This window comes from Monodelphis domestica, chromosome 1 (assembly GCF_027887165.1).
Source record: "Monodelphis domestica isolate mMonDom1 chromosome 1, mMonDom1.pri, whole genome shotgun sequence".
Taxonomy (NCBI): Eukaryota; Metazoa; Chordata; class Mammalia; order Didelphimorphia; family Didelphidae; genus Monodelphis; species Monodelphis domestica.
In genome coordinates, this window is record NC_077227.1 from 181,423,052 (window position 1) to 181,448,249 (window position 25,198).

Here is a 25,198-nt window from a genome sequence, read left to right on the forward strand (position 1 = left end):
TGTAAATAGGTAGATTGAGGGAGGGAAGGACTTAACCCTTTCACTTATATTTACACACACACATACATATATAAGCGTATATAATTGTATCTTGTGTATTTGCTGCATAGTGGAGAAAAAAATTGGGCAGTCAGGAGACCCTAGTTAAAGTTATGGCATTGGTATAAAGTATCTTGATGACCTTGGCTAAGTCACTTTGCTGGAGGAGCTCAGTTTTTTTTTTTTCATCTGTAAAATGAAGAGATTGTGGTAGTTGATCTCAGAAATTTTGACCCCAAAATTGTCATATTTTCTGAAAATCTTTTTTCCTACCAAGAATCTCTAGTTTTATTTTAAAAAGAAAGCATCAGTGCTTAGATGTCTCCTGTCTTATAGATAACAAAGTTAATTTTTCCCCCATTTCAGCTTTTTGGTCTTCATGAACTATGTCCTAAAACTTCTGGGCAAATATAAGCCCAAGAAAAATATTTGTAGAGAGGATTCTTAAAGATTTCTTGCTTCTTTCTTGAGGAATCTTATCCCAGGAAGCTGTGTGAAAGGGTTTGCTATCCTTTTGTGCTGTAAAAGAATACAATTTTAGGCTGCTTTTTTCATTCTGTTTAAAAAAAATCTACCCACCTCTTTAGTGTATGTATCTAATTCAGCAAATTAAGTTGTATGTAGTCAAGTTTAATGTAATGAGTGGCAGGCATATTACATAAACATTTACTCTGCCTTAGATAAATAGAACTTGCCAGTTGAGCTCTGTGATTTTGGTCTCTATTACATTAATTTAAACATTTTACAGCAAATTCATATACAGTTCAGCTGTAATGAAGGTGTTGGGGAGAAAAGACTTGTGTAGAATCTATCCTTTGAATTGTCTCTAAAATGTCTCTGCCTCAAAGGGAAGGTACTTTAAGGACCAACAAAAGGTAAACTTAAAGATTCCCAAATGTTTTTAGAGGACTGTTTACTTCTGCTTGTATCTTTAGTTAACCTAATCCCATCTAACCTCCTTACTCATCCTGTAGGATGTCACTGCCTCTGCATGTTTCTAGTAGGGATGCAGGGTAGTTCATAGCTTTCTCTAAAGCATTTCAATGAAGCAGGACCGGGTGCCAAGAATAAAGTGGCTGCCCCTTCCCCAACCTCTATTAGCTAGGTAGTTCTCATTTGATTTAAGGTTGCTTCCCTTCTCCTCCCCCCTCTCCACTGGACCATCTGGACATTTCTTATTAGGTAGAATGTTCCGAGATGATGGCAGTAAACTCCTTAGACTGTGGAATGATTACAGTTTAGGTCTCCAGAAGCTATAAGAAGTTCATGCCCTGAACTAGGCTGAGTGTGTGAACCTCCTCATCTTTATCTGTATCAGTTAGCCCAGTTATTCCTATAAGTCTGTATGACAGGTACCCTCTCTTTGGGACCCATTACTTGAAATGCACAAAACTATAAACTAAAAACTGGAAAACTTCCACCTAAAGATTGTCACTGTTTCTGTTATTACTGTAAATTGGTAGTGATAATCCTTGCTTCCTTCGAGTAGTGTGTGTTCATAAGTAGCTTAGTCGTTCTTGAGAAAAAGAAATGATTTTTCAGTAAGAAGCAGAAAGGGAAAAAACATGAAATCGGGTTAGTTTCTATGTTACATATGGAATATTGCATATAGCTCATCAGTCATTAAGCTTTTATTAGACACCTGTGTGCTAGACTGTGCTAAGCAAAGGAGATCACAGAAAGACCAAAATAGTCCCTGTTCTCAAGGAACTCGCAGTCTAATGGAGAAGGCAAATGCAAATAAGTATGGACACACAAAATATGTCCAAGATAAATTGGAAATAATCAGTAGAGAGAAGACAAGATGGAATTTTGGGTATGGAAATACACACAGGGTTCCACATCTCTTATAGGTACCACCATAGATCATTAGAACTTAACAGGTTAATATTGCATGCATTTTTTAATCATTAAATTTTTATTTTGGTTTGGGACCTGTAATTTTCATCAATGAACAGGGAACTTCCTGTGAGGAAGCTCCTACTAATTCAAATTGGCAACTGATTTTCAAGTCTTAAGGAATTAGAGAGAACTGAGATGTAAAATGACTGACTTACAGGCATACAGCCCCCTACTTGTCAAGTGATCCTGGAAACCCACTGTGCCAAGCTGCTGTAAATTAATGTTCTTTATGGCTAGACATTGGAGGATGTTTGTCTTTCTAAGAGGAGGAAGGGAAGGGCAGTTTGAGGCCATCAGATCTATCAGTCTGGAAGGCATCATGCCTAGATAGTGGTATCAGATGAATGAGCTCGGTTTGCTTTTTTTTTTCTGCTTTTTCAAGAGATGGTGATCACATGCAAACATATCACATAAGTACAGAGTTCATACATATCTTCTTTTCAAGTCATATGAGTATTTTATCTCAGAGTAAGATGAAAATAAGGTTAAAGACCCAGAGGTCCCACCCCGTGGACTTATTGGATGTGGAGTTTGGAAGATCTAACTTAGAAGGCTGCCTCTGACACTTTGCTTTTTGCCCATCAGCAAAATGTGCCACTTCAGAGCCTCAGTTTACTTATCCATAAAAATGGGGTTAATAATATCTACTTCAAAAGTTTCTTGATAGGATAATTTACACATTGCTTTCATTGTGACAGTTATTAATAAAACAGGTGTGCTCTCTTCCATAAGCTAGTATGTTTAGAGTTAAAATCTATCTAAGCTATCTTTATTAAGCTATTGCTTGCTTGTTTGGAGAACAGCTGCCATCTTTCAATTCAGAAGAAAGTGTGTTCTGATTTGCTCCCATGACATATGTAAGAAATGAAAATCATATTACTGTACCGACTGGACAATACCATTCTCCATCACCGTGGGTACTGACGGAGTTTTCCTTCCTCTCAGACCCTGAAAGTAATGGCAGCTACAATTGAGTTACTTCCGTTTGATCAAATGGGAAAACCTCTAGATTGTCTGTATTTTCAAAAGCAAGTGTTTATGGAACCAGTGAAATCAAATCTGGGGACACGGTATCTAGCCCATGAGGCATCCTTCTTTCTCAAACTTTTCTTTTCCATTAGGCTTTTGTTAACTAACCCAGATTAGCATTTTAACAACCCTGAAGTGAACTTCTGCCATTCTTTCTACTTGGACACAGTATGTATATCATCCATCATTCTGTCCTTGGCCACAACAGGCTACTGGCTCCATAACCATTTGGAGTTACACAGAATTCATCCGACTGTGAACAGCACAGCTGGCTATAGCAATTTTTTCTTCCACACTACTGGCATCATTGTCTGGCTTTGGTAACTAAAGTTAACATCCAGAACGGGGAAGTTTCTTTTGTTTGCCAACCTGGGCCAAGCTCCTCCCTCACCCAACTTGGGGGTACACCTGAAGAAAAGTCAGAGTCTGGGGAGGCAACCATGGGCTTTTTTTTTTCTTTTGGATGAGGAATCACCCAAACCTTAATGATTATTCATTCCTATGTAACCTCTTCAAGCTTGATTATTAAACCACTCGAGGAATGGAATTAGAAGGAGCTGCTCAGACGCCACTCAGACTGGACTTTGAGAATACCGTATATTGTGAAAAAGAGAAGAAAGAAATTGAAGTAGTTTATAGCCTGCAGTTCCACTTGACAGAAAACAGAAAGACCCAGACTAATTCTTTGGTGAACTACACATGTTATTGCTCTTGTCATTTTTTTTTCCACAAAGGCGAACACGTGATTTAGCTAAATATGGGCCCCGTGTCTAATAGTTGCACCAGATGCTTTCTGTGAAAATTTTTTTCCCCATTCTGTAATAAAATGATATAAAAGTATGAACGCATTGCTTGTTAAGCCATGAAAGACATGAATCATGCAAAATCAGCTCTCTTTAGGTTATTTGTAACCCTTTTCTAACTTATGTTTTCAAACTTTTTTTAACCTTCTAAAATTAGCAAGTTCTTTTTGTTAGAAGTGAACATTAGTTAGTCAGCAAGCATTTATTAAGCACCCACGGTATGCCGAGGCTAGGCAGTGGGATATTGAGGGAGAAAAAAATCCTTACCTTTAAGGAGTTCACATATTAATGGTAGAGAGAGCATGTGTGTATTTACGCTATGGGCAGCTAGGTGGCACAATAAGGAGAGCACTGGGCTTGGAATCAGGAACACTCATCTTCAAGAGTTCAAATCTAGTTTCAGGTACTTCAAAGTTGTGTGACCCTGGGCAAGTCATTTAACCCTGTTTGCTTTGGTTTCCTCATCTGTAAAGTCAGTTGGAGAAGGAAATAGCAAAATACTCCAATATCTGTGCCAAGAAAACCACAAATGGGGTCATAGACTTGGACACCACTGAAAAGAACAGACTATATATAAGTATATTGTATATGCACATATGTACCCACAAGAGAAACAAGGCATTTGCAGTGGGAGAGGCAGGAAAGGTGAAGAGGGGGGAGAGCACCCCAGGCAGAGGGAACCGTTAATGCAAAGGGATATAGATAGGAGACGAAATATGTTGTGCAAAGACCAATAAAAAGGTTCATAAGGCTGTATTGTAAAGTGTATGGAGGGCAGTCATAATAATCAGTCTGGAGAAGTGGGATGGAGCCAGATTGTAAAGATGTTTAAATGTCAAACAAAAGAAATTATGTTTGATTCTAGAGATAATTGGGAGCCATTTGAGTTGGGAGTGGGGGCAAGTGCCATTGTCTGACCTGTGCTTTGGAAAAATCCTTTTGACAGCTGTGTGGAGATTGGTTTGGAGTGCAGAGAAAACATGAATTGTTGTAAGAAGCTTCTCATGTGTCTATTAAGATTAGACTTTTGGGATAACTACAACCACAGGGAGAACTCTGTTCAATGACTTTCTCATTACTCTCAAGAAATGAATCAAATTGGGAGATGGACAGACACCAAAGGTGCTTCTTGAAGTCATCCAAAGTTACATAGGAAAGGATTCTATAACAGAGGGTGGCTTCTTGACTCCAGATATTCCTGTTTGTGGATGACATTGTACTATTTGCCTCAAGCTCCAGAATGTTTACCAAGCTGCCTAGTGGCTATCCAAGATTAGGCTAAAGAAATCAGCCTAAAATCCAAATGGGAAAATATTGTGTATGAAAAATGCCCATTGTCCAATTATGGCATTCAATTCAATGCTGCTTTAATTCATTCATTGAGTTGGTACATGTGTGTACTTGAGTGGGTCTGAGTGCATATATGTGCATATTTTAGACAATGCAAGCTCCATAGGAGATGGGTCCAGAATTGAAAGAAAGGAGGAAGAGAGAAGAGAGTAGACTGAGTTGCATTTGGGAAATGGCACAGAGCTTTTAATGATCTTAAGACTGCACCCAGGTTCAAAGACAATTTTAAAAAAGAACAAAAAAAAACTGTGGTATATGATTGTGTATTGTGGAACATCCCAATCTGTAAGGAATCTAAGTTGAAGGTTACCAAAAGATGATGAAGAAATACATAGTAGGATGATCATATGGGTAGTAATAGATAGACAGCCCCAGTTTCTTAATAATACGCCACTGGTACTTATAAAACATAAAAGGATTAGAGGAATGCCACAGCTTCCTCTATAGAGAAACAATTAAAAACAAGTATAAAAAGTCACACAAGATGAAAAGTTGTGGATGGTTTGCCATTTGCATCAGTATATAAGGTCGTAGATCTGTAGAAGCATGAAGATATTGTGAACAACCATGAAGGAAATGTGTTCCTAGTCCTGATTATTTGCGGGGAAACATTTCTTTCTTCCTAAACATTTACATAAATTTACATAATGTAAACAGTTAGCCCCACGGTGGCTTTGATAAAAAGAATCTATCTTTGCCATCTTCTGGCCCTATGATCTTTCTGACTTTGGTTTTCATGAAGGCAGATATTTTTATAACAAATTCATATTATATAATACTACATGTATAGTATATACAGAATTGAATAACTTCTATCTAAGCTCCCTGTCCTTCAATTTCCCCCCTTTTGCCCCCACAAATTATGACATCTTGCCCCTTTCACATTGTTCTGGAGAAGTATCTTATCCTGCAATTTTCCTCTTTGTTAGGGTTCCCTGCCCAAGATTACAGTGGCATGGGACAAATAGCGTTATTTATCACTCCCCTTCAAAAAGTGTTTTTGCTTCTGGTGTGATTGACATTCATTTCCCAGGTCTTGGCAGGTGAAGATCCATTATGTATCCTTGTCCCATTTCCCAAGAGTATTTATTGGTCCCATCAGCAATGACAGCAAGGGCTACAGATGTTCAAGCATTAGTAGCATCAGCATGGAAAGAGTAGTACTATAGTTTCACTCTGTTACCACATGCTTTTTTCTGGATTATGTTTGAATGAAAGAGTTCTTTTGCCTACTTGAATAATTAGCCCCATCTTTGAAAAATTACCAAGGCTGCGTTTTTTTGTTTGTTTGGTTGGTTTTTTTTGATGGTGGGTACTAGCAAGAGGAGAGGGGGTACTTTTAGAGTAAATTAGATGCTTCTCCATTAAAGACATATTTCAAAAACAACCCTAACACATAGAATCCTAAATTCTTCTAAGTGCATTCTGAGAAGAAAACTATGGGTTAAAAAATCCTGGGATTCTTATATGTGTATAATAAGAGCTCAGGAAAAAGCTGCAATTACTTTGCCTATTACTGTAGTCTGTACTTAAATTTAAAGAAGGGAGTTGAGCTATACCATGTGTCTCCTTTGGCAGAGAAGGAGGAGGGCACCTATGATCTGGGGCAGATGAAACTCTGACCAAAATAACATATTCATTTTCTAGGATTAGGCTGTCAGCAGCCCAGCAGTTAAGAACACTGCAGCTCCTGCTGCTGGCCAAGGACTCTCAGTGCTATTAAAAGGATTTTTGGTAGCTCTTTAGTTTGTAACAGTTCTTTGCCATCATTTATCAATGGCAAGTTCCTGAAAATCCTGTGGGTAGTTGGTAGGGCAGGCAGAGGCTCCATCTATGCAGTAAAAGAAAATACAGTATTGACCATTGATTCCCTTTTTGTAGTTTGCCTTAATGGCAGGTCATGGAGCAAGCAGGCAACAGAGGCTTGAAAGCACAACATCCTTACAAGAGAATGAATAGGACCGACCTTGGGGATATTTAGTTTAAGGTTCAGTGATTGGCTTGGTGATTGGCAAACATAATTTCAAACCAGCTGCTATTCAGTGCTACATATAACCTTGGCTAAAGGTAACATATTTTACCATAGATTACCAGTTGGGATAGCTACTTAGCAAATTGTAAAGCACAACCAGCCCTGAATGTTGGTGCTTCCTTCCTTTATCATCCCTTTTTAATTTGAAAGGATTAGGGATACAGATTATTTAATAAACTGATCAATTAAACAAACAGCATTTTATTAAGTCTTTACTATGTGTCACGCACTGGGCTAAGCACTGAGGGATACAAAGAAAAAGTAAAAAGTGTCAGCCCTCAAGAGAGCTTCCATTTTAAGACGGGAAGAAGAATATACCTAGATATGTATATTCAAGATATATACAAGAAGGAAGGGAGGGAGGGAGGAAAGGAAGAAGGGAGGAAGGAAAGAAGAAAGGAAGGGAAGGAGGAAAGAAGGAAGGAAGGGAGCAGAGAGGGGAGGAAAGAGGGAAAGAAGAAAAGAGAGAAGGGAGGGAGGGAGGGAGGGAGGGTGGAAGGAAGGAAAGAGGGCAGGAGATACAGGAAAGGAGGGAAGAACACATTTATTAAGCGCCTGCTATGTTCCAAGCACCATGCTAAGCATATTATCTCATTTGGTCCTGACAACAACCCTGAGAGATTGGCACTGTTATTATTCCTGTTTTATAGTTGAAGCATAAGACAGACATCAGTTAAGTAACTTGCCCGGGGTCACACAGCTAGTAAATGTCTGAGGGCAGATTTGAACTCAATTCTTGACTTCAGACCCAATGATGTATCTTATCATTGCACCAAGCTGCTTCTGCAATAAAACCTTAGAGGGGAAGCCTGTTAGCTAGCAACTGGGAGAACTGAGAAAGGCTTCCTGCCTTTCAGTTGGCAACTCAAGATGTCTTTTGAGTCTTGAAGGAAAGCCAAGGATTCTAAATGATGGAGATAAGAAGGGAAAGCATTCCAAACATGGGTGGGGAGGGAGGCTGAGTAAAGGCAGAAAACCTACCTACACCCATAGGTTTTGTTTTGTTTTTGGAATTATTGTAGTACAAAGAAATTTTGCAAATAACTAATATAATATTTATATAATGTTATATAGTGCTTTAAACTTTACAAAGTGCTTTACATGTGTATATGAATGCATATACATACACATACTTATATACATGTGTCTGCACATATGTTATCTCATTTGATCTTCACAACATTGTAAAATAGATACTATTATTTCCATTTTATAGAAAAGGAAACTGAGGCTGAAAAGTTATGATTTTCCCACAGTCATACAGCTAAGGAAGTATCAGATCTTCTTTACCCCCAAGTCAAATGCTGTTTTTCCACTGCACCATTTCACTGCCTCTATGTGAAAGTTAAATAAATTTGAAACTTGGCTATATTACAGATGTAGCCCACCATTGTTCCCAAACTATATATGGTTTCTTTCTAGAACAGAGGCACTCACACTGTAATTGATGAGAACTGACTGCTTTTCATTTCTCTGAAACTCAAGAACACTAGGTTAGGTTAGAGGAGAATGAAGGTGAACATCTGACTTCAGATCTCTTGGTTTGATTCTCCTGCCATCAGATGCTTCTTGGAGATCCCAGAATCGGGATGGCCCAATATGGCAAAAAGATTGGTGAGAAAGAACATGCGGTTTAAAGGTCTTTGGAAGGAAACTGGAAATGTGTGGCTTAGGAAAGAGAGGACTTAGCCAGCTGGTAACATAATAGCAATCTTAAAGGATTTCAGGGGCTGTCATGGGGAAGAGGGATTAGACTGGTTCTGCTTGATTTCAGAAGGCAGAGCAAGGGAAGTGATGGGTGGAAGTTAAAGAGAGCCATATTTTAAGCTTAGGGAAGATCTAAAATGGAGCCAGTGATTGCAAAGAGCAAATATGGCTTTACCAAGAATGGGTTATGTCAGATGAGCCTCATTTCCTTTTTTTGACAAGGTTTTAAGACTGATGAATCAGAGGATGGAATACAGGTGATAGAGTTTACCTAGATTTCAGGCAAGTCTTTGGCAAGACTTTCTTGTGTTGTTCTTGAGAGATGTGGGAGAGACAATGTGGTCAATTGGATTTGAAATTGGTTGAAAATCTTGACCTGCCTTACCCCTCTCCTCCCCCCCTAACACCCCATCGTGCCCCCCCCCGGCAAAAAAAAAAAAAGGTCATTGATGATTCAGTATCAGTTTTGGAAAAAGTTTTGTTTCTCTGTTGGAGTGCTACATGGACCTGTGCTATTTAAAATTTGTCAGTGGCTTAGATAAGGTTATAGATGGCACGCTTACCAAATTTGCAGATGGTACAAAGCTGGGAGGAATAAGCTAGCTAACACATTAGATGTCAGGGAGAATGGATCCAAAAATATCTTGACTGACTAGAATGTTGGGCTGAATCTAATAAGATGAAATTAACTCCAGTACTAAAAAAGGTCTGTGATCTCACTGAAGTGCTCTGTGTGACTCTTATATATAGTCTCACGTGAGTTCACTGCATCCGGTACGCTTGGAGGCTTTCCTCATTTTTTATTTTTTAACATCATGAAGATACCATTGGTGAATGCAGGATATCCAATAGTCATCACTGAGATTGCCCTGCATTCTTTTTTGATCTGACATTTCTCTGATGATATCTTTTACACCACTTCTCTCTGGGTGGTATTCTTCATTTGTAATGCCTTTTCAGCTCGCTTTTGTCCACCATTAATCAATCATCAGTCAATCCACAGGCATTTATTAAGTGTTTACTATAGAAGTTAGGTAGTAGGCCTGAATAAAGGAATACCAAGAGAAAAAATGAAATCTTCCCTTCTCTTTAGGAACTAACATTCTATTGCGATATGCTTCTTTATTGCCTTTTGAGTGAATCTAATTTTAATTCTTTAGAGATGTTCATATTTTATGAGTTGTAACCATACAACATCACCATCAGAATGGTGGCATTAAAGAGATTTTCTTATCTATATAAAATTTTTATACATCCAGTGAGGGCCTCCTTGATGAGGCTATTAGAAAGGAATAAGCAAGATTTCCTAAGCATTATTCCACCGTGGACTACATCATTACCAATTATCATCAACTGATGAAGAGATGTAGAGAATACAGATCACACAGTGCTTCTTGTTGGCTATAAGGAAATGTGTGACTCACTTGAGTAAAACACTTTAATGGTTGTCCTCCAACAAAGTGGTTTTCCTAAATATATCAGAATTCTACCAGAGTCCTCAGGTGATATAGTGGATGACCCTTTGGTCATTAATTATGAAATAATCACTGATAAGCAGGAAAGCTTCCAAAGAAGGGTGGCCAGGATGAAGGGCTTGGCAAGCATGTCAAAACAGATATTTACACCAAAGAAGAGAAGAAAGACTAAGAAGTTGGAGGAGAAGGGTGGCTTTTTTTTTTTTTTGATCCTTGAGAGGAGAACTAGGAGCTGTGCAGAAAGGCAGATTTAGACTTCATATAAAGATAAAAAATTCCTTTTTTTCTGTTTTCTGGAACAGCTATTCCAAAGTAGAATGGGCTGCCTTGAGAGATAGTGGATTTGGGAAGGCTTTAAACCAAAATGATATTTATCTGTTTTTCTGAGTATGTTCTAGAGGGGCTCCTTGTTGGGACTAGATGGTTTCTGAAGTCTTTCTTATGCCTTAGATTTTGGGATTGTGCCTTTCATTCCTCATCTGGTCACTAGCTGTCACCACCAATAAAGCTTGTCTAGGTTGACATGAATAGAAAAGGGTGAAGTTAAAGCTCTTGAGTAAGGAAGAGAAAGGAGAGGGTAGCAATTCTGTAGCCAGGAGTGTGCCAGAGACAGTTCTAACCCATTTGAGGGAGCCCATCATTAAAATTTCAGTCTGTGCATTTAAACCTCAGAAATTGGCAAACACTACAAAATCAGGGCTTGATTTATTATTTCGTTAATTGCCTAGATTTAAGAAGGTGTTAATAATGCAGATTAAATTTAAGTGTGTGCATACTTTTTTTTTTTTCCTGGAGAGCATGGTTGTTAAACATTTATAAACACACTATTGTATTGCTCTATAATCATTGCTTCACCTCAGCAGGAGTGCAGTGGAAAGCCCAGGTAATGAACACATCAATAGCCTGGAGGTCTAGGCTAGCAATAACAATAACAATAACAATAATAATAATATGACATTTGTAGAGTACTTTAAAATTTGTCAAGTGATTTGTAATTATTATCTCCTTTGAACTTTACAAATCCCCTGTCTATGACCCTCTGCCCCCTAGAAATTGTAGAAACAGCAACCAGCATTGTTGGGCTAGGAGGTAAGACCTCAAGGTCTATGTATGTGTCTAGACCTCCAAATGATTAGGATGTAGCCTGATTTTATTTAATGCCAAATCAGGTTGCTTCCATTTCAGAGATAGTCAGTAGCAGTAGGGATAGTAGAAATCTTGCCAACGTAAAATGGCAGGAGAAAGACTTTCTCCCTATCATAGAATCCTTAAGAAAATTCAGTGTGATAAAAATTACATTTTTATTAAAATTAAGCAATAGTAAATTAAGTAATAATATTTTATTATTTATTATATATCATATCTAAATCTAATCAATAAAGATTTATTAAATATTAAGTAATATAATTTAAATTTTAAAATAAAATTGAAATGAAAATTAATTTACAAAACAGATAAATTAGGGGATAATTACTTAAACCATCTGCTTTACAAGTAGTATATGAACCCAGGGTTCATTTCAAGTATGAGCTCCCCAGGTTCACTTGAAAGATCACTTACTGCTTGACAGAAAGGCAGGAACAATGAAAGAATGTTAGAGTTTTTCCCAGATAAGGAAGTTGAGCTCTAGAGGTCAAGGTCATATAGTCTTGTCAGCTGGGTGGTGGGGCTTAGATGAGAACCCAAGTGTCCTGTCTTCCAGCCACAGTGTTCCTTCCTTTACACAGCCTCTGTTACCCAGTTGTTGAGCCATTGTCAAATAAAGATCAATCAGAAATAAAGACTAAGCTTCTCTGAACTTATAAAATAAGCCATTGGGGAAATAGGATACCGTTTATAAAAATCCAATCCAGGCAGCTTTTCCAGAGCACATCTGCTGTATAAAGCAAGGTACACCTCTTGTCCCTTAATGTCCCCAGTTAATGGTGCTAGGCACCCTGTGAATTCCTGCTAGATTGATTGACTGACTGGCTTGCTGACTGCCTCACCCTCTCAGAAGTAGAATTCCATTTCTATACTGGTCCTGAAAAACAGACCAGACTGGTCTAAAATTTCACCCCCAGAAAAACTCTTGAACAGAATCAGCTTGGGAACGAGGAAGGTGTATGTGTTTGTGTTGTGGGGAGGGGACAGAGAAGGAGTTTTTTGTTTTAAAAAACATTTTTTTTCTCTTTAAGGAAGGATTTTTTTCCACTTCACTGAAGCTTTCAGATGCCAGGGTGGGGAAGAGATGCTAACAATAACGACTCACTATTATGATCCTGCTTTGATGTTTTCAAAGTGTTCTTTTTCCTCAAAGTGAATATAATTTTTATGCTCATTTTACAGACAGGGAAACTGTGTCTCTGGGGTTATTTGAACACTTGCCCATGGTCACCCAGCTGGATTCAGAGATGTGACACAAGCTCAGGTCTCCCAATTCTAGATTTAACTTCCTGACTACTCCTCCATACTTTATTCTTTTATTTCTTTGGAAGATTTAGGATTACAGTAATAGTGAACTTGGAAAAAACTCCCTCTCCTCACGTGAATCAGCACAGTTCTGACCTGGACCCCCAGAGGTTAAATGATTTGCCCAGTAGGTCTCTGAGACAAGACTTGGACCCCCTCTTCCTGCCCACATGATTGAAAAAGAAAAGACAGTGTTGGGGATGCTCTTCCCTCCCCATCTTCTCTTTAGTCGGGCTTTCTGTTTGGAGGCGACCCTGCAGGCTGATAAAAGGCTTAATAAAGCAGTCAGAATTCAGAGATTTTCCTCCGGCTTTTCTGGTCAGGACTAACACTTCGATCCCTGGGCCCCTGAGTTACTATCTTCATTGATGCATGCAGCAAGATAACTAGCAGCTAGGATGCCTGTTGCTTGTAACTAACAAGGAGAACGGTTAGAGGAGAGAAAACATCCCCGGCTGTCTCCGGAGAGAGTGAATCAAGCAATAAAGCCCGCTCCGAGCTAAATGGTTTCTTTCAGTTCGCAGAGATCTTCTCAGGGAAACAGAAATTAAAGCAGCAAAAGGGCAGCCGCTTATTTCTGCTGACTAGCCTGTATAATTTCATAAATGGAGTCCTGGGCCAGGATGGATAGCAACAGTTTTTGATTGAATGATAAACCGAGTTAAGGGTAATCAAGCTTCATGCTTCAGGGCAGACGGGGATTGTCTGCTACAGTCAGGATGGATTTCCCCCCCTCTTTATGCTTTGCCCAATTGACTAGACACATTAAAGAACATAATTGGCTCCACCCTATAGATCTGGGTGTAGGAGAACCCCACCTGTTAGGATGGAGCCCTAATGGGGAAGATAGACTGAAGAGAGAGCTCATCTTCTTTTTATTTGAGTTCTTAATTCACTTTAAGAGAAACCTGGATCCCAGCAGCTAAAGTGACTCCCTGGATAGAGAGCCAGGGCTAGACATGGGACCTAGAGGTTCAAATGTGGCCTCAGATGCTTCCTAGCTTGTGATCCTGGGCAAGTCACTTAACCCCCATTCATTGCCTAGCCCTTATTGCTCTTTTGTCTTGGAACCAATATACAGTATTCATTCTAAGACAGAAGGTAAGGTGTGTTTTTTGTTGTTTTTTTTTTAAAGAAAGACATAGACCAAATATAAATATATGTATATGTGTATGTATGTATGTTTACATGTATGTGTATATATATATATACATGCACATCTGTATATGCACATATACAAATTCACAGGCGTATATATACACAGATCAGGTCCAGATGTTTATATGGCTAATTGTGCTTTTATAGAATTACTAGTTAATAAAATTACTTGCTCATTTGAATCAATATAGGGAAATGAAAAGCCATCTGTATATTATTACATTTGGGGAGAAAACTTGCTCTCATATTAGAATCATGAATTTTGGATTTTGGAATCAGAGGCACTATTTAAATGCAGGTGGCAAACATTTGGCTAAGGAAGATCATGCAGATCTCTGCAGCCCCTCTCTTCCTGCAGGGGGGCATGGTAGGTAAAAGCAGTATAATGAGCAGAAGGGTCCGAGGTTTATCTCAAAGCATGCAGGAGTGAGATCCAACTCTGTGCTCTTCCTCCCCAGCCAGATATCATTGCAGAAAACAAACAGGGAGGCAGCCCAGAGGATAATATGCCAAGTTCAAATCCTGCCTCATTGACTAGCTGTGTGCCCTTTGACAAGATAATTTCTCTGTGACTCAGTTTTCTTATCTGTAAAATGAGTAATTTATGTCCTTTAAGACCCCTTCCAACTATAAATCTGTGATTGGTGGAGATTGCTCCTATTCCTGGACAACGAGCTTCTGCTCCAATGTTAGCTGCATTTCTAGCTTTAGATCGACAGACCAAGCCACCTTTGCTGGACTGTATTCCCTGAAGGCCGACTCGAGAATCAGAGGCATGTGGCCAATGGGTCTGATTATTTTACAAAGGAGCCTAGTACAAAGCCGACTGATGCCTTTTAAGATGTGGTACCCTGATGAGCTGAACCCTGAGGTGTTAGTGTAGTTCTGAAGTTCAAGATGTGGTAGCTCTGCTAAAATACTTTTTGTGACTATAATTGAATTGGAAAGTTATTAGGTCTAAATCTCACAGTGATACTAATCTTTGGAGTTTCACTGTATACAGGTACACAGTCAAATATTTCGTATATATAAATATACAATATTTGTATTGTGGTGAGTTTCCAGGAGGATTTGGACTAGTGTTCCAAAATGGGAAAGCATAAAAAGGTAGTATGTACATCAATGAGATCAATCAACCAGCCTTTATTAAACTAAAGAGAGAACAGAAAGGCAAAAATAGTCTTTGCCCTACATTTAAAAACTACATACAAGATGTATAAAGAGGTGATTGAAGGAAGACAGTAGCATCTGGAGGAACCAAGGACCACCTACAGAAGGTTCAGATCACAGATTACTTTGTAGATTATTAGCTCGCTTCTCTCTTCTTCAAGTATACAGGTCCATCTTTTACCTATCTGATCAATGTCTTTGTAATGCCAATGCCTACCATAGACACTTGTACATAGAATCTTTTTCCCCCCTATTTTTAAAATATCTTAATCTTTTCATTACATGTTGAAACACTTTTTGACAACATAGGAAAGTCTTAATGACTATTTATTGAATCAATATCCATTAAAATAATTTATTAAGTGCCTGCTACATGTTGGCACTATGCTAGGCACAAAAAAGACAAAAAATTAAATAATTGCTCTCCTCAAGAAGCCTCCTATTGAAGGAGAGAACACATACATACATAAATATTTCTGGATTATATATTTCAATAATCTGGAATATGTATTTGTATAAATATAAAATACTTTAGGAGAGATGTATAATATAATACTTTAGGAGATATAAATATATAATAAATATAATGTATAATATATGTATATGAGGCTCCCCGAACCCGCGAGAAGCCTCAAGGTAGGAAGATAGAAAAAGGATAGAAGTTTTGGATACCCCGAGGGGCATGGTGGAGCCAAGTTATAGATGTGAGGTGGCAGAAATGAGTCAGAAACCAGGCCTTATTGATTATAATAGGGCCACAGCATAACCCCGATCTTTAGGATGTCACAGAGGCATGATCCATCCTGAGGTCCACAATTAATACCACAGAGGTCGGAGACATGATAGAGAAAAGCCAAAAGCCAGGTCCCAGGTGGGAGAGGTAGATAAGGAAAGGAATTAAAGATGGAGCTTGGCCAGAGACCAAGGTGAACAGGTGAACACAAAGAAACCTGGGGGAAGCTGGGGTCAAGGGTCAGAGGCTTTCCTAGCCATGCACAAGACTGAGCATGCTCTCTTCTAAGACAGTCTTTACATTCTGTTTCCCTTGTCCCTAGATAGGTGTGGACTGCTACAGTATATAATCTGGAACATATATTTGTATAAAAACAAGATACATTAGGAGATATATACCATATAATACTTTAGGAGATATAAATGTATTTTATATATATATATATATATATATATATATATATATATATATATATAATATGAAATATGTATTTGTATAAATACAAGATACTTTAGGTGATAGGGCAGTTAGAATTAAGAGAGAATCAGTTAAGACTTCATCCAGATCATGTTTGAACTGAGTCTTGAAGGAAACAAGAGATGAATATAAAGCTGGAGGTGAGGAGGGAGTACACTCCAGACATGGGGTAAAGTCAATAACTGAAATTAAATGCTTAGGGAAAGTTTTTTGAATTGAAATAGTCACATATCTCTTAGAACTCACACATTCAACAATCACTTCCTCCCTCTAGTTCCTCCCCTTTAAGATTCCCATAATTTTCAGTTCTACTAGCCCTGAAGAGCAGTCTCATTTAAGTGGCTACATTGCATTTACTGTCTTGTTCTGAGATGCATAGTTCCCCTATAGCAATCTCACCCACTGGGGTGATAAACAGTTATCTTCCACTGAGGTGCCACCTGGGCTAATGCCCAAGCCAAGAGTGAAAAAGGAAGGCGCTAGAGTAATCTCCCCCTTGAGAAGACTCTTATTGGCTGCCCTGGATGAGAAAAACCATAATGATCATTGTACATAGTTCTTGCCATATCTTGTGTATTATTATGGTTGATATGGGGAGTACCAGCAGTGTTCCTACCATTTTTACTTTCCAACTATTTCCCAGCATTTTACCCTAGGATGCTGAAAGGTTTTGTAAAAAGTATTTTTAGCAGTCACTACATCTATATCTGTACCCACCAAGGTAAACATAGATATATCTCTTCTCTGTGTGTACATGCACCTGGATATGTGCCCACACTTAAAATGTATATTACTGAAACACATTCATGCATGCATGCAAACTAGAAAAGTAGAAAATGTGATCCAAATGTTCGGTGCATGGCTAGGAAGAGATGTTTTTTTCTGCTTTTATGTGAAAATTTAGCGTGACTGGAACAGAGTCTGCATTTGATTAGGCAATTTTAAAAACCTAAGAGACTTTACACTTCAAAAGAACTGCCTAGAACACATTATAAAATTGGCTTGCCTTCACCAAGCTTCCATGTCCTCTGCAGTCTGTCTTTCTCCTCCATCCCCTCAAATGTTCACTGAGAGACTTCATAAATACAGGTTATAATTACTGTGGCATTTTTGTTTTTAAAAGGGAGAAGCATGAGCACAAACTCCCATTATTCTTTTCAGTGCTAGTAGACTTTTCATCATGACAAAGTCACATTTTTTCCCATGGTCTTACCCTTCCCTCAGGAAAGTACCGTGTTTTTGTTAAGGACCTACTGTGTGTTTTGGGGCTCGTGGGGTATTTAGGGAGCACTAGCACCTTTGGTGTGAGGGTTTGTGAAGCCCTCTTCAGGGCTGCTCATCCACCTTTGGGGTCCATCTGTCACCAACTCTCACCTGTTGGCCCCCAGAGGAATGAAATAAAAATTCTCCTCCTTTCCTTTTAAAGCTAATCCATATACTTTTCTCTATCCCTTACTTACATTCCTAACAGGGGCTAAACCAGATTGAGATTAGTCTATGGGCCTCAGACCCAGAGATGAGCTAGGGAGGTGTCTCCCCAATTATCTGGTGGCAGAATGGATGGACGAGAATAGTTTGTTCCCAGGGCCAGGAAGGCAACCAAAGTAGGCACTATGGAATGCTTAGAGCTTGGTCAGTCATGGAAGACCCCAAGATCATCCACTGCATCCTGGGCCGTGGCCAGTCATCCTGACTTTTGTCCTGCCGCCTGGATGACTCTGGAAGAGAGATTGAGGCTGATGACTTTGTGAAATTTGCCTCCCTTAAAATCCAATTCACGAGCAAGTCAGCAGAACTAACAGTATTAATACTGTGTATCTAGCACTGTATCATAGCTGCTTCAAGAAACTTAATTTGTGCACCATCTGAATCCAACTCTAATCATCACTAGCATAATTATAGCTTGCATTGTTTTAACAGGTCTTTACAGTTTACAAAGCTCTCACCTAGGTGGCATGATGAATAGAGCACTGGATACAAATCTTACACCTACCTCCCAGGGTTGTTATGAAGATCAAATGAGTTAATATGTATAAATGTTCCATAGATGCTAGCTGTTATACCAGCTCATAACAATCTGGTGAGGCAAAAGGTGCAACGATTATTCTGTCCATTTTATAGCTGAGGAAACTGAAGATCAGAGAGGTGGGTTTTTTTTCTTTTCTTTTTTAAATTTGAAAATTTTTATTTAATTAGTTGATTTATATTTTTCCATGGTTACATGATTCGTGTTCTTTCCCTTACCACCTCCCACCCCCCTCCCATAGCCAATGAGCAGTTTTACTGGGTTTTACATGTGTCACTGATCAAGGCCTATTTCCATATTATTAATATTTGATTGTTTAGAGTTTGCATTGCCAATCATATCCCCATCGATCCAGGTGATCAAGCAGTTGTTTTTCTTCTGTGTTTCTACTCCCACAGTTCTTCCTCTGGATGTGGATAGTGTTCTTTCTCATAAATCCCTCAGAATTGTCCTGGGTCTTTGCATTAGAGAAGTCCATTACAGCCACAGTGTATCCATCTTTGTGTATAAGGTTCTTCCGGTTCTGCTCGTCTCACGCAATCAGAGAGGTTTAATGATTTTTGCTCAACATCACAGAGCCTGTAAATAGCAGAGGACAAGTTTGAACCCAATCTCACTCCTCCTCTGATGCACCTATAGTTCTGCAGTATTTAGCTTTTTTTTTTAAAGAATCCCACTTTTCATCCCACTCTGCCCTCTTCTCTGTGTCAAGTTTAAGAGGTCCATACCTAATGTAATCCCCTTAAATTATCAATAAGTCACCCCTAGTCTGATATACTATATTCTGCATTTTGTGGCTTTTTGAAAAGAATCCCATCCTATTCCACTGTCTCTTTTGAGGCAAGTTTAAAACATCCATGCCTAATGCAATTCACTTAAACTATCTGTAAATCCTAAGGTAATGTAAACTCTATGAGTATGGAGATAATGCTTCTCTGTGCCTTGGGCTACTGGTTATGCAATTCAACAAAACTTTATTTAGTGTCTGCTAGGTTTGTGGCCCAGTGATAGACCCTCAAGAAACTTAAAATCTACTATGAGGGACAAAACATGTACATAAATACATTTAAGACTGAAAAAAATGTTTGCCAGAAGGGAGACAGACAGAAAAAGGCCTGGTGAGCACAGATTCCTTCTGGCAGCAGATTTATGATCTCTGAGCATCCACATTTCCATGTTTTTTGCCAGAATTAGTTTTCAATCTGGCTTTATTCAACTAGTCAAGAAGACCTTCCATCTCAATAATCTGGAGGTTCCCTGTAGCCATATAGCCACTCATCCATGCTTATGTCTAATAATAATGATGATGATAATAATAATGGTCATTATAGCTAACATTTATATAGTGCTTACTATGTGCCAGATACTGGACTAATTTAAATATATATATATAAACTCAATTATTTTATAATTTATATGAACTAATAATTTAGAATTATCTTATTGAGTCTTCACAACAACCCTAGGAGGTAGGTGCTATTATTTATTTTTATTATTATTATTATTATTATTATACCCTATTGATAGGTGAAGAAACTGAGGCATACATAGGTTATCCAAGCTCACAAAGCTAGTAAGTGTCTGGATCTTCCAGACCATATGCACAGTGCTGTATCTGATAAGTTCACCCAGTTTCTTAGGAAGCTTTTTGTGCTTTCTCTGAATGTTGAGAGAATGCCGGAGGGGAGCCTGTGCACTGTGTCCATTGGCCTACCAACCCATCTGAGATTTCCTTGACGGTTTCCTTTTTTCTTATGTCTTTTTTAGAAGTCCTTGTTTGTGTCCATCATGACATGACAGAAATTCATAGCCGTGGGTGAAGTGCCAGCAGCTTCTGTGTTCTGTAAACCTTGCACACAGCAGCTCTCCAATGTATATCCTCTTGTCTGAATGCCAGTCCTGCCCCATTGTTTTCCGTCTTGGGTCACTTTTCTTCTTAGGGAATGAGGGTCCTAAATTGTCACAGTCAATGTGTCCTTAGAGGTCCAAAGAAAATCAAATGAAATTCATTCATTTTTCATTGAATAAGCATTTTTTCTTATAATTTTTTAAATAATTATTTTTATTCTGAGTTTAAGAAATCAAATAAAGTGGCCATTTCCATATACCTAGTAGAATAAGGGGGGGAAAGTACATGAAAATTCAGGTCTGGTACTATAGCTTGTTTTTCTTTCAAAGTAAGTAATAAATTCAACCTATGGTTTTCAAAGCTGTCCTGCTTTGTTCTTTCTGGCCTTCCTTCTTTCTGTTCACTTCTGTGCGTTCTTTAATAATGCCCCAATGACTTTCTTTTCCTGTCTTTTTTTTTCTTTTTGGCTAACCTCTCCCTTTCTTTCTTACCTCTTTCTTTCTTCTATTTCTTTTTCCTTTCCCATTGTTAAAAGAAAAATAAAGTCCTTGTAATAAATATGCATAGTCAAGCAAAACAAATTCCCACACAAGCTTCAAGAAACATCTATTAAAGCCTAAAGGACCCACATTATTCTACAGTCTCTAGATGTTCACTGCTGCAAAGGACATCCAGCTGTTCTCTTGTCAATTTTTTTGTTCAACTCTTTCATTGTACAGAAGAAGAAATGGATGTCCAGGTAGGTTAGGTCACTTGCCTAAGGTCATACAGGTAGCAAGTGGCTATGCCAGAACTTGAACTCTGATTCTCTGAAACCAAAATTTGTTCTCTTTATGCCTCTTGCCTTACTTGGGGAAGTGGTGACACAGATTTTGTAAACTGATAAAAGTGCTAAAGGCCTTGAAGGAAACTCCTAATGGGTGGACTAACTGAGGAAACAATTCTGGGATTAGAATTGACTGTTTCTCATCCATTTGGTGCTCCAGAGGAGCTCACCGAGGACTAGACAAGATAGTGATCTAAAAGGTCTGAGACATAGCCTCCGCACGCTAGTCATCTTGGTCATAGCTATGGAGTGAGGAAGATTTATTTTGTAAAGCTTTTTTTCAGATCACAATGGCTGACTCTTACTTCTCTAAGGTTATGCCAATAAAGGGAAAGCTTTAAATAGACTGTGCTCTGGAGACCTAGCCTCCCCAAGTTCAGGGAGTCTGATCCACAGAAAATTAGCCAGGAAGTGATTTTAAAAAGGCACCTTACCTTCTGTCTTAATAACAATTCTGAGACAGAAGGGCAAGGGCCAGGCAAATGGGGTTAAGTGCTTACCTAGGATTACACAGCAAGGAAGTGTCTGAGGCTGGATTTGAACCCAGGTCTTCCTGACCCCAGACCTGGTGTTCTATCCACTGAGCCACTTACCTGCCTCTTTATTTTCACTTTTTAAAAAAGGTATAAGATAGTTACTGTCTACATTGGTTCAGGGATACTTACAAGGATATCACAAATTATTTGAAGTGTTGGGAGTAATAGAGTTGTCAATAATAAATAAATGTTTATTATGTGTTTATTACACATTATTACTGTGTGCCAGGCACAGTGCTAAAAACTGAGGATTCAGAAGATGGTAAATGGCAGCCTCTGCTCTCAAGGAGCTCACAGTCTTAATGGATGAAAAACATAGATATGTAACAGAGGAAATTAGTATATCATATAATATGAGTATATGATATAAATGTCATATATGCATTTGTCATAATAGGAATATCATGGTATATACACATAAAACAAAGGAATATATCATATGCATTGATGATACAAACAAACAAAATTTTAATTTAAAATTTATATATATAAAGATTTATATATACATTCAACTATAAATAAATATAAACATTCATATATGTATATAAATAAAATATATTTATATATGCATATATAAACATGAAAATACCTCTATGGATCTGTATTATGATATGATAGATATATATGATATCAGTGTAATAAATTGAAAATAATTAACAGATGGAGGTCATTAGAATTCAAGGTTTGGGAAAAGCCTCCTATAGAAAGTGGGATTTTTAGCTGGGATTTGAAAGAAAGCCAAGCAAGCCAGGGGGTAGAGATGAGACAGGAAAGCATTGCAGGCATGCAGAGTAGCTAGAGAAAATGCCCAGTTAGGAGAGGGAGTATCTTGCTCTAGGAACAAGGAAACCAATGTCACTGGATCCCAAGAATATTTAAGGTTTGTAAAGTGTATGAAGACTGGAAAGTCAAAGGAGACAGGTTTTGAAAGGCTTTGAATGCCAAATAGGAGGCAGCTAGGTTGTTCAGTGGATTGAGAGCCAGGCCTAGAGATGGGAGGTCCTGAGTTCAAAGTTGGCCTCAGCCACTTCAACCCCATGGCCTAGCCCTTTCTGCTCTTCTGCCTTGGAACCTACTCTCAGGATTGATCCTAAGACAGAAGTTAATAGTCGAAAAAATAAAATGAAATAAAATGCTATAACCACATAGTCTAAACAATAACAAAACATCTTTCTGGGGATTCCAAAAGCAATAAATCATCATAAACTCTATCTGAACCTGAACTTAAATAGATGGCTTACTAACAGACACCTGAACGGCATTGATATAGTAGAAAACAGACCAGATTTGAAATCAGAGAATCTGGGTTTGAATCCTGTTTCTCTTGTCACTTCCTTACCTGTGTGACCTCTTCCTCCTTTTTACTGCTATTTGATCATGTCTGATTCTTTGTGACCCCATTTGGGACTTTCTTGGCAAAGATATTGGCATGGTTTGTCATTTCCTTCTCCAGCTACAGATGAGGAACTGAGGCCAGTAGGGTTAAGTGATTTGCTCAAGGTCACATAAGAATGAAATATCTAAGGCTGGATTTGAACTTGGGTCTTCCTGACACCAGGCTTGGTCCTCTTGGGCAAGTTGGCACGCACAGTTTCCTCATCTAGAAAATGAGGAGAGTTGGATCTTGAAGGCCCTTTCTGGATCTTTATTGATGAGATTTCTGAACCTAAAATCACAATGATACAGAAGGAACCTTCAAAGCCAGCCACTTCATTCCCTCATTTGAGAAAAAACCCAGAGGTTCCATTTCTATCCTTATTTCTCATTGCTGTTCACTTATGACCTCATCCCACTCTTTCTCACCTTTGTTGCTTATGCCATATTCATTGTCCACTTTATCCATCCTGTCCCTCCTAGGAGGCAGCATCTCGGTGGAATCTTGAAGACTTTCTTGAATCCTGAAAGTGGTTCTCTCAGTCAGAACTCTCAGGGTGTATTTGTTGTCACCTCTCAGTTACTTCCCATTTCATATTAGTGAACATGTAGTAGCTCCCCTGCTAGATTCCTTGAGGGCAGGGATTTATTTTTCTTGGTACCTCTTCCTGTTATTAGCAGTGTTTTGGGTTTAGTATAAAGTGAATGGATGCTTATTGAATTTGAATTTTTTTTTTCAACTGATTTTCCCAAGATCCCAAGGCTAGTTTGTGGCAGAATGGGGACAAGAAGTAAGGTCTCCTGAGTGCTTGGCCACTAGGTTTTTTTTTTCTTGCTCTCTATCCTGCTGTCTTTTTTTAAAGTAAAAGAAAAACATTCTTAGAGATGGCTTTTTAGTTGATATTTGTAAGTGATCTAAAATTGAATGAAAAGAAACAAGTATTTGAGGTTTTGATAGTCCATGGAAACAATTGCATAATCTCTCTTTAGGTTATAATTAAATTTTATTTTTTCAGTGAGCAAAATTAGACTTTTTTCCCACTTCCACCATTTAGAGAAATTAAATTTTTTTTAAAAACAAAAATCTATATTTCTCACTTTTCTGCCTCTCCTTTACTGAAAAAGAAAGAAAGCCCTTGTGTAACAAATATGCATAGTCAAGCAAAATGAATTTCCTTCTTGACTTTGTCCAAATTAAGTAGAGGTCAGTGCATACTGAGTCCGTCACCTGTCAGAAGGTGGAGACAGCATGTTTCATCATGATCAGTTGTGTTGAGCAAAGGTATTAAGCCTTTCAAAATTGCTTTTATTTGCAGTATTGCTATTCAAATTTTTTCTGCCCGTTTCAATCTGCATCAGATCATAGAAGTCTTCTCATGTTTCTTGGAAACCAAACCCTTTAATTGTTGTTTACAAGTAGAATTCTATTACATTCATAAAAAACTGTTCCCCATTTGATGGCATTCCCCTTAATTTCCAGTTCTCTGACACCACAGAAAGAGCTGTTATAGGGGATAGCTGGGTAGCACAGTGGATTGAGAGTCAGGCCCAAATATGGGAGGTCCTGGGTTCAAATATGACCTCAGACACTTCCCAGCTATGTGACCCTGGACAAGTCACTTAACCCCCATTGCAGAGCCCTTACCACTCTTCTGCCTTGGAACCAATACCCAGTATTGATTCTAAGATGGAAGGTAAGCATTTAAAAAAAAAAGAACTGTTATAGATATTTTTGAATAAATGAGTCCTTTTTCTCTCTCTTTATCTCTTTTGGGTCTAGACCTAATAGTAGCATTGCTAGATACTACTAGAGCATGCACAGTTCATAGTAACTTTTGGAACAGAGTTCCAAATTTCTTTCTAGAATAACCTAATTCATAGCTATTCTAATAGGGCAATAATGTACCAGTTTTCCACAACCCCTCTGAGGTTTGTCATTTTCCCTTTTTGTCAGCTTTTTTAATGTGATTGTAGTCAAGCAGAACCTCAGAACTGCTTTAATTTTCATTTTTCTAATAGTTATATATACTAATAGAAATTATTTTACTTTGGCTCAGCCATCTAGAGATAGTTGACCAAATGACCATTAGGATTAAATCTATGATATTATATTTTAAAATGACCAATAGAATTAGACTTCCAATAATGTGGCTTTCTTTTATAAACTGAAAACACTATGAAGTGGGATCATAGATTTAGAGTTAGAAAATATCTTAGATGTCATTAAATCCAACCTCATTTTGCAGATGAGGAAACTGAGA

The 25,198-nt window shown here is 38.2% G+C and overlaps 1 protein-coding gene across 26 annotated transcripts in view; it reads left to right on the forward strand.

Annotated features, from left to right (window-relative positions):
* Positions 1-25,198, forward strand: part of SEMA6D (semaphorin 6D) — a 908,057-nt gene that overhangs the window by 844,568 nt on the left and 38,291 nt on the right. The gene's annotated exons all lie outside the window — the stretch shown is intronic.